The sequence below is a fragment of the Ursus maritimus genome, unplaced genomic scaffold (genome assembly GCF_017311325.1).
Source record: "Ursus maritimus isolate PB19 unplaced genomic scaffold, ASM1731132v1 scaffold_26, whole genome shotgun sequence".
In the NCBI taxonomy this organism is placed as follows: domain Eukaryota; kingdom Metazoa; phylum Chordata; class Mammalia; order Carnivora; family Ursidae; genus Ursus; species Ursus maritimus.
This window is the reverse complement of record NW_024425119.1, coordinates 28,578,946-28,592,060: the sequence shown is the minus strand read 5'-3', so window position 1 is coordinate 28,592,060 and position 13,115 is coordinate 28,578,946. Positions and strand designations below refer to the sequence as shown.

The window sequence follows — 13,115 nt, the reverse complement described above, 5'->3', positions numbered from 1 at the left end:
TAAAATTTACTGACCACTTACCACTTACAGCGAGCAGCTGTTCCAAGTGTGAATGAAAGGACATATTTGAAGTTGTTTGGTTGCAAGAAAACATACGTGGAGGAACATAACTGAAAATCCCCTTAAGCAAAGTTTGGGCGCCCCAAATACTTTAAGGAAGGGACCTACTTGGAAAAATGCTAACCACAGCTTTGCCTTCTCGCTTCTGTGCACGCCTGCTTGCGAAAGATAAACAGATAAATCGAGCCCCTGGGTGGAGGGGTGCCTAATTGTATCCCACCCAGAGCTATCACCCCCCCCCCCGGCATGTTACCATCCCACCCTCCACCCAGGATGACGCCCAGAGAGACCCTCCGAAAGACCACCACCCTGCACCTTCTGGAACTCTCTGATAGTTCCTCGCGCCAAGTGGCATGACCTAAATTTCCTATTGGACAGTTTGTACTGGCCAACCGGACTCTTAATTGGGTAGAAACTGCAAACACCCCAAAGACTGTCTCCTGAGGGTCACGCCCACAAGCCCCCATAAAAACCTAACCCATTCATAGCTCGGGGCTCTTCTCCGCTGCCCCTGAATGGGTTAAGAGATGAGCCCCAGCGCGCTGGTCCTGCAATAAAGCGTCGTGTGATTGCATCAAGAACTGTCTCTCTCGACTTCGTGGGGTTGAGTTGCCGCGTCCATTAAGGTAGGGTGTGACATTCCTAATTTCCGCCCCCTTACATGTTATATGAATAAAAATCATGTAACTTATCCCAACGTTATGAGCTAGGTGCTCTGTCATCCCCATTTTACAGATAAGAAAACTGAGGCAAAAGATTAAATAATTTCCCCAAGGTTGTATAGATAATAAATGGTAGAGCCAAGATCTGAAGCTCAGCAATCCATTGCAAGGCCATGGTCTCAATTACTACAGAATATTTCCTAATGCAACTTGGTGTTTACAGAATGGAAGCACTGGAGGTGATCACTCCGGCTTTCTAGGTTGGTATCTCACAGAATGGTTCTCTTGTGCTCTGTGCTGCTTTACCCCAATCCCTTGCCAGAAATAATAAAAATAAATTTTAAAAAATCAAGAAACAATCTTTAGACCTCTGCCTGAGTAACTTGAACCAGTCACCTCACCATTATCTACTCTCCCTTATCTTTGGAAGATTAACTGAATTCTCTATGCTATGTCAACCATAGTATTTCTCCTCAAGCTCTGTCATCGAATCCATTGTGTCCTACCATTTAATGTTTAACCAATGCTGATTCATTTAATTAATAATTTTATTCCCTAACAGATTAATTAAAGTAGGTTACTTGGAGGTAACATACTTACTTATAAGTACAATCTTACTCTTTTATTACTGTGTACGTTCCCATTTCCCTCCAAACATGTGTTCCCCCTTCACACAGCGTTTACTTCTTTGGTCCTAGGAAGAGCAAGAAACGTTTCGTAATTAATAATAATTCAATATAAAGTTTATATATTTTTATTTATATGAAATTTACCTTAAAGTTACAATAAAAACACATGCTAATCTGTTTACTTGGTATGACACTGCTGTGCAAAACTTGTGTTCCTTTAAGGTTGCACCAAAAACATACTAAGTTTACAAAATTCGTATTAGGTGTGCAAAGTAACAGAAATAGAAACTAGGTGTGGCCTAAAGTATCATTCACTGTTTAAGTTAGAATTCATGTGCGGTCCTCCAGGTTCACTACTGTCTTACCATTCTAAAACAAAAACACTTTATCTTTGCAATTTTCCTGACTGGAATACTTAAGATAATCCGAATCTCCTCTGTACATTAGAAAAAAGTAACTGAAATCTTAACATTCATGCATGTTCACACTGAATGAAACATACGGTTTACAGCCAACATTAAAAAGAAAAATCCCCCAAACAAGCTCTGCGACCCGCCTATTCACCCCAAGTTGAATCACATCACCGGCTGTTCTATTTTAAAAATAGGCTCTTTAAAGTATCACAAATGAATTGTTTTCACTGAAAGGATTCCCCTGAAGGTTGCTGCTGAACTCAAGACCTTAAGGACACTTGCTTAGGGCATTCGCATCCCTGGAGAACACCTAGAATCGATATGCATTTGTGCATTTAAAAATGCCTCGAGGAACTAACTACTGCTGAGGAACAGAAAGCATCTGCGGAACAGAGGCGTTCGCGGGCCACTCGGAGATAGATACAAGCCGAGCAATCCAGTTTCAGGAGGGTCAGCATAATGGAGGTGGGGAGGAAAGGAACGCTCGAGAAACAGTAAATGCCAAACAAAGATTTTTTTTTTTTTCACGCCGACGACAGGAAATAATTAAAAACGTAAGCTTTTCTCACACCTACCGCCTAAACAACCGCTTGTAGTTCAACAAAATGCGTACTCGCTCTCTCCACCCGCGACCTCCACCGCAAGGAGTAAGGCAATTTAAAGAAAACACCCAGCGAGGCGCCGCCCTCCGGCTCGGGCTCGGCGTCCGCGGCTGGCCACAGCCAGTCCCGCGCCGCCCGCAGGGCCACGAGCGGGGCGGCCGGCCGAGCTGCTGGCGGCCGAGCGCGGGAGCCGCCGGGCCGAGGCCCGGAGCCGCCTGAGCGCCCGCGACCCCGCGACTCCGTCCTCGCTTCAGAACAAAAGCGCCCGCCGCCGCGCGCCGGGCCCTAGCCCGCGGGCGCCTGCACTTCTGGCGCCCAGCGCCCCGCCGGGGACCCGAGAAGGCGAGCGACGCGCTGCGAACCACCCGGCCCCACACTTACCAACGGGCGCAACGCCCAGCGCGGGCAAGCTGGCAGGACGCTCGGCCTCCCGGGCCCCTGAGTTTAAGTCAGCTCGGTCCGCCTCCAGGGGCGGGTCGAGCAGCGAGGCCCCGGCTCCCCGTACAGCTTGGCCCCGCCCCCGGCCGTGGGCGGCAGCGGTCCGCCCGGGTCCTAGTGCCTCCCGCATACGTAAGGTTGTGGCCAGCCTGGCTTTCTAGTCCCTGGCGGCGAGATTTGCAAAGGCACGTTCTCTTGTCTGACTGAGAAACCGTCTCTGTCAGTGGTTCTCTGCCTTTCGCTTGCATCAGAATCGTTGAGAGAGCTCGTTACAAAAGGATTAAAGAGCACCGCCTGCAAAATTGCCAATTCAGTGGGCTAAAGTAGGGCTGAAAATGTAGATTTCTAACAAGTTCCCGGGATAGGCTGCTGCTGCTGGTCTCAGAACCAATAATTTAGCGAATGGGGTCAGCAAACTTTCTATAAAACATGTGAAAAAAAAGCGCACCAAGTGAAGCTAAGGAGATAATTTTTTTGCCCAGGCCATTGGAATAGGGAGAACATCCATTAACACAGAGGAAATTTCTCAAAGAAAATAGACCTTTTTTATTTGAGGGCTTGTATAGGAAGAAGTAAATAAGGGAATACGACTGAGTGGTTAAGAATAAGAAAGGGCAGACGTGGGTAGTTGCCGTAGTGAGATATTCCTTGCCCTTGAGGTTGATCTTGGCTATGCCATTCACTAGCCATACAACTTTGGGAAAATCACTTAACCTGTCTCTGTTCAGTTTTCCTGCCTCTAAAAGAATAACAGGAGTGCAGGTTTCTCCTGCTACCCAAAGGTAGAGGATTCCTATGAAAACTTTCCTAAGCCAAAATGGTGTAAAGTGAGGAAGCAATTACCATTAATTTATATGGAAACATTTCTGGGCATTCCCAGACCCAAAAAACAACTCCTTTTAGGCTTTCCTTAGGACACATCTTGCTAACAGATGCATGAAATGAATTGGGATAAAGCACAGATGCTCAGAGACATAGTTAAAAGCTAAAGCAGCTCAATGCTGAGATACTCAATGTAGTTCCCAAGGAAGGAGCTTGGTGGTGCCACTCTGGCTGCTCAGGGTACACGCAGTAAAATAAATGCTGAATGCTATTTTAACTTATCACCTTTTTTCATGAACACAAAAATCTTCTTCAGATTTCTATGAGTTAGCGAAAACAAGTACTAATGTAGGTCTTTAGTAAAAGCTAAATGGCATTAGGAGACCTTTTGAAGAGTGAAAAGCAGGGGATACCTGTACTTACTTAATAGGTTTTTGAGATCACTACGTAAACGAATACATAACTTAGACTGTGTCCTGGAGGATGGAGTGGTGCACTTGGCTCAGAGAAGGGGTTTTCCAGAGCCTATGCCACACAGATCAGCTGCGAGAAATCAACCCAAGGGGCAGGGAGTTTCATTGCCAGAAAGTCGGATGCACACCCCCCTCCTATACAGCCTAAGGAAGGCTTACCAGCAAGATTTAATGCCGAGGAAGCTACAGCAGTATTTGGGATGAAGTCATTGGTCTCTCTGCCATGTATCTTTGTGTTTATGCTGACTTTCTCCTTTCTCCTTTAGATAAGTGATGCTTGTCTGACTTCCTGAAAGTGTTTGGTCTTTCCACAAATCCTAAAGTACAACTGGCATTCATCAATATAGCAGCCCTGAAGGATCCCCAGCAAGGAGACTTGCAAAGGGAACACAATCTCTAGGACTTGAAAGTATGTTTAATCCAGGGCTAGACTTTATACTGCCTTCTCTTAAAAAGTTTTTTGGTAAAGATTTTATTTATTTATTTGAGAGAGAGAGAGAGTGAGAGAGGGAGAAGCAGACCCTGACTGAGACCATGACCTGAGCCGAAGGCACATGCTTAACCGACTGAGCCACCCAGGCACGCCTACGTTGCCTTCTCTTTCGGGTACTTACAACAGTGTGCCAAAACATCTTGTTATCCAGATGTTCAGGCTGAGGAAAGATTTCCCCAAAAGATTAGATTGCTCTATGCTGTCTCTCCTATCATAAATTACACATCCTCTCCCTATGTTTCCCAGCATTCAAAAGCAAAAATTCAAAATTAATTTGACTATAGATACTATCTCAATCTTTCAAAAGCATAATACTTAGCCTCAAGGCTTGTTAACTCCTAAACTTATAAAACATGTTTTAGAAAAGTGCATGACATGGGGCACCTGGCTGGCTCAGTCAGTTAAGCATTTGGCTCAGGTCATGGTCTCAGGGTCATGAGATCATGCCCCATGTCAGGCTCTGTGCTCAATGGGGAGTCTGCTTGAAATTCTCTTTCTCCTTCTGCCCCTCCCACCGCCATGCACACACACTCTCTAAGATAAATAAATAAATCTTAAAAAAAGAAAGAAAAGTGCATGACATCATTAGCATGTCTATAGTAGGAAATTATAGTGGTATACAAATGTAACTATTATTCATTTAAGTTGTAAATTAGGTCATTGGTTTTCTTTTTCTTTTCTTGAATGTCTCCTATGTTCTGTTTCCCCTTCCTGTTAATAATACTTAACTGGGTACAGGGTCACATAACTGGAGGCTACATTCCCCAAGCTCTCTTGCAGCTAAGTATTGCCACATTTCAGTTCTCAAAATGACGTCTGAGCAGAAATGTTGTATGCAACTTCTGCCTAAGGGAATGCTTTAACCCAAAATTCCTCTATCATTCTCATTTGTTTGAGTTGCAATGTAGAAAAAGCAATAATCAAATTTCAACCATACAAAGGACCATAATTCCTGAGGACAGGAATTCTTTTCCTTTTAGGGGCCATAAACCTCTTTGGTAGCTTAGTAGAACCCATAGACTCCTACTTAGAATAATGTTTGGGAATGCTTAAAGTAAAATATATAAGATTACAAAGGAAATTAGTTCAATATGAAAGTTCTCAAAATATTTTAAAAACTAATTGTGACATGGTAATATGTATTTCTTTATTGACAAATAAGATCTAGTAGCAGATCCAATAACAGCTGTGATTTTTTTTTTAACTGATGGACCAAAATGATATTTCAAGGTCATCTGCATTAACTCTAATAATATGAAAATCCCTGTGATTTTTATGTTGACAAATTTACTGTTAATACTGCTATGTTACTGTGGATTTTTTTTTTTTTGCCAACATTCATAATAAAAGATGTGAAAGAAGATTCAAAATGAAGTAACCATTGCTAAGACAGTCACTCCAAGTGGAGTTAGAAGGATATTGAGGAAGTAAGACCTGTGCACATCTTCTGTTTCAATTCTCAGAATACCATGAGGTTTTGACTTTTGTCAGTTGCAACTGGACCACCTCTTGGGACACATCCTTCTACTTTGGACTGAAATAGAGATAACCTAATACTTGTTAGCTAAACAGCCAATCATGTATTAGATAGTCAGTTGAAACTGCCAGCACCAATCAGAATTCCTCCAAAACAAATTACGTTAACTTGTGTTTTTTGCCTTTATAGGCCTGCGATTCCCACTCATAATTTGCGAATTCCCAATTCAAGCATACTTTGGATTTCGATGGACTCTGTGTTTTCCAGATTGCAATCTCTAACACCCCAGATAAATACTTTAGTTGCTTCACACCCTCTTCTTAATCGATCAACAAAGGATATGGTACATTTCAGTAAAACATTAGTGAAAATAGAGTTAATTGTTTGCCGTTATCAGGGAGCAAGTATTCCTTCAAGGGAGCAAGGTCCCCTTCAAGGGTCCTTCTAACTGGATTAAGAATCAAATTGACATGAAGGCACCTGGGTAGCGCAGTCGTTAAAGCGTCTGCCTTCGGCTCAGGGCGTGATCCCGGCGTTCCGGGATCGAGTCCCACATCGGGCTCCTCCGCTGGGAGCCTGCTTCTTCCTCTCTCACTCGCCTGCTGTGTTCCCTCTCTCGCTGGCTGTCTCTCTGTCACATAAATAAATAAAATCTTAAAAAAAAAAAAAAAAAAAAGAATCAAATTGACATGAGACAGATTAACTGGAGAACATAAAGTTAATAGCGTATGTATGAGGAATCCACATACACATGGAAATTCCAAAGATAGGCAAAATGAGGTGCTATGTTTCACTCTGGACTAAGGAGAATGGGGTAGGGGTCTGGGACTTCAGATGAAAGGAATGTAATTCACAGGGTGATAAGAAAAGAGCAGATGTTTGGTAATTAGATGTTTGCCATGCCATACAGATGGGTCACTCAGATAAAATTTATCTTTGCTAATAACCCTTATTCTGGAAAGACCCTCCAATTTAGACTCTTCTATATAGTAAAGGGAGGGGCAAAAGTTTCTCCTAAGGCCACAAGGTCTTAACTGCCTTCAGCTCAAAATAGTCCACATGCCAAATGCCAAAGTGGGGGTGGTTTGGGGGGGGGTTGTCCCACTGTCCCAAACTCCTTCACCATCCAAATCCATGGTATTATTAAATTCTATCCATGAATGTAGTAGGCAGAATTTTGGCCCTTGTAATCTTTACTTCCTGATGTTACCTCATGGTTATGTTGTCTACCTACAAAAGGGATTTTGCAGAGATAACTAAAATTACTAATCAGCTGACCTTAAAATAAGCAAGTGAGTTTGGATTATCTGGGTGGATCCAGCCCAATGTAATCATATGACCCCTTAAAAGCAGAAGAGGAAGATGGGGGAGGAGGTCAGAGAGATGTGGCAGAGGTGGTAGTCTGAGACTGAAAGCACAAGAGAGGCTCAACTCACTGTTGCTGGCTCAAATGGAAGGGACCACAAGGAAAACATGAAAAGGAAGTAAATTCTGCCAACAACCTGAAAGGGCTTGGAAGTGAATTCTGTGAGATAATAAGTAGGTGTTGTTTAAGCAGCTCAGTTTGTGGTAATTTATTATGGCAGTAAGAGAGAAGTAATATAACAGACTCCAGGTTATAACCCCTACCCAAGGCAATGTTTAAGGAACGAAGTGGAAGGAAAATAGATACTGAAAGATCTGTAAAGAAGAACTCTCCACCAGCCTGGAACAGCTAGATTATTTAACTGAGAGAGAAGTAAATTTCAGTCTTTTGAAAGTTTATTAAAACTCTGGATATGAAGGAGTATTACCTTATGTGAAATGGAAAATGAGAAATGTGATGAGGACAAAGCCTCAAAAAACTCTAATGTTTAATGGCACAAGAGAAGGATAAGCCTTAAAGATACAAAGGAATAGCCAGAAAGAAAGAAGGAAAACCAGGAGAATGTTGTTACACAGGCAAAGAAAGAGAATGAGCTAGGTGAGTAAAAAATGTTCCATTTGTTAAATACCAAGGAAAAGTAAATAGGAAAATCTCCTTTGGATTTGACAAGAAGAGAATAATTGAAGACATGAGCCTGGAAATAGAAAGGAACAAGAACAGCAATAACAATCCTGAAAAACACTTGAAGGACTTTCACAACCTGATTTCAAGACTTACTCAATAATAATACACATGGTTTGGGTGCAGGGATGAACCACCAATTCCCCTTCATCCATTTGTACTTCAGTGTTTTTCTCCATGTTCACTCAACCATGTATTGATAAATACACACCCATACAGAGATATTTTAGTCACCATTTTATTAAATAGCATATGGTACACACTTCTCTGATTCTGGCTTTATTCAACAAGCCATAGCAATGCCTCCAGGTCATGGCAGTTGCTATAGTCATTTTTAATAGTTAGTTAAAATGTATCATTATCCAATTGAAATTCACTTTGTTTCCAATTTTTGCCACTTAAGAACAATCCATAAACATTGGAAGGATTCCCAGGAGGAGGCCTGTGGGGTTGAATTGTAATTTTAACATAACAGGTATTGCCAGATTATTTCCTTTGAAGGCTGTAAGAATTTCCATTAACACCCAGAAAGTTATCCTTCCCCATCATTAACAATGGCTATTTACTTCTCAGGGCGCCTGTGTGGCTCAGCTGGTTGAGCGTCTGCCTTCGGCTAGGGTCATGATCTCAGGGTCTGGGGATCGAGCCCCAGGTCAGGCTCCCTGCTTAGCCAGGAGCCTGCTTCTCCCTCCCCCTCTGTCCCTCCCCCTGCTTGTGCTCACTCTCTCAAGTGAATAAATAAAGCCTTAAAAAAAAAAAAACAATCGCTGTTTACGTCTCAATTTATGTAAAGTGATCTCCTTGTTGTGTTTATTTGAACAGCCAAAAAGATCAGGTGAGTTGAATTACCAACTGGAAAACAAAATTCAAGGCCAATTTGGAAAACAAAAAGGAAAGAGGGTGGGAGGTGGCCATAGAGTTCCGCTGTCAAAAAGGAAAATACCCTAGCAATTCAGATGCTAAGAGCTTGAGTTTGGGAAACTGAATGTAAGAGGCATCAATTCATTCTTTGTTGAAACTACTATTCTGTTTAGATTCATGGTCAAGGCAGATAAATTCTACCACTGTAGGGAACTAGTTTTTAAAGACTGAATTTCAGCCCAGTTTTGTTAGGTCAGTTCATTATCAGTGGTGATATCCAAATGACATTGAATGTTGTTAGAGACACTGATGGTCTGAGAATTTTCCACACCTGCTACTGTCCTTGTCCCCACAGCTGTTCCTCATCACACCTTCTTGCACATGACCATAGCCCCTACCTATTATTACCCTCCACTCCTCTTGTCAAAACAGATCCCATTCTCTAGGTGGGTGTAAGTTACTAGTTGGGGATGGGAAGTGTAAAGCAAAGTTGCATTGAGTAGTAGGCTCATTACAGGCTATGCATATTCAGTTGGCCTCCAGTATATTATTAGATGCAGGAAAATACACCCGTGTAAAAATATGAAAAGAATCTCCCCATAGTTACTATAAAAGTTCCCTTCCCATTACTATAAACCTGGAACCCATAAGACCATTGGCCCCATCCAACTTTTGGATACATATGGCTCTAAATATTATGAAGCAATCTCAGTCTTGTGATGCTGACGGTAACTCCTCACGAAACTTGCTTTTCAATAGTCTGGTGGGTGTGGGGGCCACCCAGGCCAAAGTTTTACAACTCAAGAGTCTTGCCACTCAGTTTGGAATACTTTCCTGCAATTCAGACCCCCAATACATCTAAAACATATAATCAGAGCCAACTGCATATGCATAGCCAGTAATGAGCCTACTACTCAATACAATTTTATTTTACACTTCCCATCCCCAACTAAGAACTTTTACCTCCCTAGAGATGGGAGCTGTTTTGTGCCTGTATGGCCTATTACATCATCCCTAAACAATTCCTGGGGCTGTGTTCTACAGGCAAACTAGGAGTATTGATATATCACACCCAGGGACGCATTATCAATGAGAGTTGCCTCATCCCACCCTCCCACCCCCATTGTGATGATAATGTAGCTCTCCTATCAGAGAGGGAAATAGCAGCCTTGGCCCTCTCCCTGGTGGGACTCCCCGCACTTGGACAAATCTTACACCATGAGATAAAACAAACTGTCTGCCTACTCAGTAGAACCTTAAATGACATGTCCCAGGAGATAGATGCTCTAAATCAAGAACTAAGCAGTTAGGGCAGGACTTCTGCAGAATCGGGCAGCCATTGATTACTTAACTACTTCTACATCACTTAGATTGTAAAGAGTTTCCACACATGTGTTCTTTTTACGTAACTGACAATTCTCATGAAGTCTCACAATTAATAAATGACATTCAAGCCAAACTGGACAAAATCAGGGTCTCTCCTAGATTGTTCAGCTGGGTTGGAGAATGGGGTCATTATTTCAGGAATGCTATTTTGCTAGTGGAAATAATCATTGGTTTGTGTTTTTCTGTTTTTGTCGATGCTTGTCCAGCTTGTCCTCATGCCTTTCGACATCTCCGGAGCCATACCGTGGACCTCCTGACCAACCCCTGGGTAGACTCTGACTGCCACACCCTCACACCCTCCCTTTCCAGCATGAAGAAGTCAGAGCTCTCATCGTCCCTACTCTTTAAAAGCAGTTAGGGATCCTCTTCCAGGGGGGAGAATGAATAGGGAAGGGATCAGACTTTGNTATAGGTAGGGAAAGAATAGGGGCCCCAACTAGGCTCCGAGTGTATTTCAGGTATGCAGGCGCTGAGACAGAACAAAAACAAAAATCAGGAAGAAAAATCAGACCACCCTGACCTAACTGCTAGGATCGAAATGTTTGATGATAATTACATTGTGACCACAGAAAACAGAAAATGACCACACACAAAAAAATGACCAGTCCTCAAAGGAAAAGTTAACCATCAGAGATGTTATCATAAAACCTTGCTCAACAAAAGACGTCATGGGAATTGCAAGGCTACAAGTTTCCTGGTCAGTTTTAAATAAAACAATGCCAATAAAAGCCCTCACTGGCAACCCCTGGTCAGGACCCCTCTCACTCCTGAGAGCTTTGTATCTTTGCTTTGTAAAATTCTATGGCTTTGCTCATTCTCCTTTGTCTGCGAGATTCATTCTTCAATTCTGTGAGAGAAGACCCTCGTCTCCTGCTTCGCTCTTGACCAAACAATGATTATCAATCTACAAGAATTGTTCCTCTCTTTCTTAAGGACCATCTTTGACATTCTGTTCCCCAAATTAGCCAGACTTCAACTGACCCCTCCTGTTAACATGCCGTCCTTTTACAAGTGAGACTGCTTGTTTGGAGACTTCTCATACCTGGCATTCTCCAATAAACATTGTTTCTATAAGGGCAGGAAATGTTAACTTGGTCATGACATTATTGCACAAAATGGAGAATTTCTTTCCCATCACAGAGTGGAAGCTCTTCAGGACCTTACCTTACTAATCACCAAAGCATAACGTAGAAGAGTTCTTGGACTCCTGGGATATTGTAGACATCGCATTCCTAACTTTTGGTACTGGCTGCCCCTTTATATGATCTGTAGTTGACACATGTCAGGGATCAGGAATTTCCTGTCCCCTCCAATGTCCTTCTAGCCAGACTAAGAATCAAATTGATATAAGACAGGTTAACAGGAAAAAAAAAAACAAATTTACTTTTGTATGTACAGGGAATCCAGATGGACATGGAAATTCCACAGATGGTCAGGCAAAAATGAGGTGTACATGTCGTTCTGAACTAAGGAGAAGGGGTTAGGGGTCTGGGACTTCAGAGGGAAGGAATGCATGCAATTCACAGGAAGATGAAAAAAAGAAAATGTTTGGTAAACAAATGTTTGGGGGGTTACTCAGGAATAATGAGACGTAGAGGACTGGGCTCAAACAGGCCTTGCTAGGTTCCTCCCTGTGTACCCTATACCTAGTTCCTCAAAATGTGATGCCGATTAGCTGTCTTCCTGGAGCAGGTCGCCTATCTAAATTCTTTTTAGACAGTTGAGAGGGAGATAAAGAGCTTTTCCTGAATCTACTGGGTTTTGGTTGCTTTTTAACTTGAAGTAATCTTCATGCCAAAGTGGCCCATTTTAGGATAGCTGGCCCTTGGCTCCTATACACACCTGGGTCTTTGCTCTGAATAGACTCACCACCCTTGGGTTCCCCAATTGTCACAACCCTTTCTTTCTATTTGTATATATATAAAAAAAATCAGGACAAACTCTAAGGGTCTTAACAACAACATCATGGACACCAGAGACTCATTGATTTACATCCCCTAATTTGACCCCATTGCAAAAGGCCACCCACCTTGTTTGGGTGTGATGAAGCAGCTGCCACAGTCTGGTGACTTAGCCTTATTACCTGCACTTAACCTCACAGTCCCTGACATTGCTCAGACTTTATTGTTAACTGAAAATAGCTAGCATTTTTCTGCTTCTAGATTGGCTTAAGGCAGGGACAGGTGGGGCTGGGTAGGTAGAGATAGGTAGGGGGCCACGCGATCAGGTTCACAAAATTCAAAATGTGGGAGATGAAAGGAAATCAGAGATAAGGGAACAAACCAGACCAGCCTGTCCTAGATGTCAGAGGTGGGGTCTTGGTTGGTCACAAATAGCTGTTATAACAAGAAGGTGTTATCACTAGTCCTTATTCAACGGTGCTATCAATAGAGATGTTAAAAAGATTTAAGTTTCGTGCTTAGCTTTCTATAAAAGATCATCCCTAAAAGCCCTCAGTGGCAACCATGTCGGGACCCCTCTCACTCCTGAAAGCTTTTTTTCTATATCCTTGTTAAATAAACTAATATTGTTTTTCTCACTCTCCTTTGTTCGAGGGATTCATTTTTTGACTCTGTGAGACAAGAACTTTGCTCTTGCACATCAAAATAATCTCCTCTCCCCTGTACCTATTTATCCATTGCAGGGACATTCTAGAACCCACCACTGTTCTTCCTCATTCAAAAGAAGGCAAAACTGCCATGGGATTATTTGGGAATTGAACCTACCTCACTCTCATTTCCTTCAAACTCCT

At 42.5% G+C, this 13,115-nt stretch overlaps 1 protein-coding gene and 1 long non-coding RNA gene across 5 annotated transcripts in view; one reads left to right on the top strand and one right to left on the bottom strand.

Annotated features, from left to right (window-relative positions):
- The window catches only part of RESF1 (retroelement silencing factor 1), a 29,745-nt gene extending 26,894 nt beyond the window's left edge, over positions 1-2,851 (bottom strand). For 2 of the 4 annotated variants that reach the window (XM_040642311.1, XM_040642313.1), the window contains exons 1-2: positions 2,748-2,851; positions 1,323-1,416 (exon numbers count right to left, since the gene is read on the bottom strand). The gene's annotated coding sequence lies outside the window, so the exon portion shown is untranslated. Of the gene's footprint in view, positions 1-1,322; positions 1,417-2,339; positions 2,440-2,747 lie in introns of those variants that run through there. The other 2 variants (XM_040642312.1, XM_008683464.2) reach the window with 2 other exon arrangements.
- On the top strand, positions 224-11,442 carry LOC121105410. The gene is made up of 2 exons (XR_005837895.1): positions 224-686; positions 10,570-11,442. It is a non-coding gene; the product is annotated as an uncharacterized LOC121105410 (long non-coding RNA).
- The last annotated feature ends 1,673 nt before the right edge of the window (positions 11,443-13,115 follow it).